At 38.7% G+C, this 1,726-nt stretch overlaps 1 pseudogene; it reads right to left on the bottom strand.

Annotated features, from left to right (window-relative positions):
• Positions 1-440: 440 nt before the first annotated feature.
• On the bottom strand, positions 441-1,386 carry LOC103732616 (annotated as a pseudogene).
• Between the last annotated feature and the right edge of the window lie 340 nt (positions 1,387-1,726).

Here is a 1,726-nt window from a genome sequence, read left to right as displayed (position 1 = left end):
AATTAAGGCATTTTTTTCAAAACATTTGTGGAAATATGAACTAAGCAGTTATAGTAAAAGACAAATCTTAGCTACAGATCTCAGACACTATTTGATGGCACCCAGCCTTCTGATTTAGAGGGTTTGTTAAATAACATACTCTAAAAGGCTTTTATCTCTTAGTCACAGGATGTTTAGTGAGAAAGGGAGGCAAGGAGTGGCTATTTAGAGGGTTAAAGATGGCCCAAGATGAATGATAGACTCTGGATCATTCCAACAATCATTGAAGTTAAATTCAGTTGATCAGCCTCTGTAGAACATTCAATTTTAAAATGCAGCTTTTCTTGGGAAAATTATTCATATTTTCTCAGGGAAAACTTTTATCTATTCTGTCTTTCCAAAGTTAAAAAATAAAAATACTTCACTGTAAATGGCGATGCACTATGCTACTGGAAGATGCTTTAGGGTGCTACATGAAGTAAGAGCCTTGAACAAATATTACGTATCAACCTCTTCAAGGCCCATTTAACATCAGCATTCCTTGGGCTGTAGATCACTAGATTAAGGGCTGGAGACAACACAATATATATCACAGAAAAAAGCCTGTCTGTAATTGTTGGAGAATTGGATGATGACTTCGGATAAACAAAAGATGCAGTTGCAACAAAAATAGTGAAAACGATGAGATGAGGCAGGCAAGTGGCAAAGGCTTTGGACTGACCTTTAGTGGAAGGGATCTTCAGGACAGTGGAGAAAATGTAAAAGTAAGTGATGACAACACAGATGAAACATGACATGCCTACACACATACCAGTTCCAATACTTGCATAAATGACTACCAGTGTACCAGAGCAGGAAGTCCTCAGTAATGAAGGAATGTCACAGAAAAACTGTGGAATTACATTGGAGCCACAGAGAGGCATGGAAAATGTACCAGCTGTGTATACGACTCCAAAGAATACCCCAGTGGCCCAAGAAAAGCCTGCCATCAGCACACAGACACCACCACATATGATGGTGTCATAGTACAGGGGACAGCAGATGGCTACATAGCAGTCATAGGACATGGCAGTCAGGATAAATATCTCTCCTGCTGAGAAGGAAGTCATTAAAAGTATCTGGAAGGCACATCCTAGGATGGAAATGGTACTGTTATGAGTTAGGCTACTGACAATGAAATTTGGGATTGAGACTGACAGAAGGAAGACATCCAACAGAGAAGTTCTTTAGGAAGAAGTGCATGGGTGTTTGGAGCTGCAGGTCCAGAGTGATGAGAGTGATGATAAGATTATTCATTAGGGCTGCCAGGTACATCACCAGGAAGACCACTCCACACAGAGTCTTAATTTCATGGACATTGGAGAACACCAGAAGGATGAATTTGTTAACTTCAGTGACATTTGGCATAGTGGCTTCTTCTCACTGCCTGCCACGGGATTTGAAATGAACAAAAATGTGACACATTCTGAAAAAAACTGCACTGATAATCATAAATCCCCAGTGAAGATAATGTGAGGAAACTATTTTAAATATGTCTGTATTTTCCTAAAATTCTCTTTTATTACCTCCTGCCTCTCAAATCCACTCCATACACACCATCTCTTCTTTCCTTTTAAATTTTTTTATTTCTAAAAAATATTTTTTATGAGTGTTTTGCCTTCATTTATGTAAGTGCATGAATGTCGTGGACTGACTTTGGAAGCCAGAAAATAGTTGCCATATTCCATATAACTGGAGATATAGATCA

This window comes from Nannospalax galili, unplaced genomic scaffold, assembly GCF_000622305.1.
Source record: "Nannospalax galili isolate Female #2095 unplaced genomic scaffold, S.galili_v1.0 scaffold3535, whole genome shotgun sequence".
NCBI classification, from domain to species: Eukaryota; Metazoa; Chordata; class Mammalia; order Rodentia; family Spalacidae; genus Nannospalax; species Nannospalax galili.
Note: the sequence above shows the minus strand (reverse complement) of the source record. Positions and strands in the feature narration are given on the sequence as shown.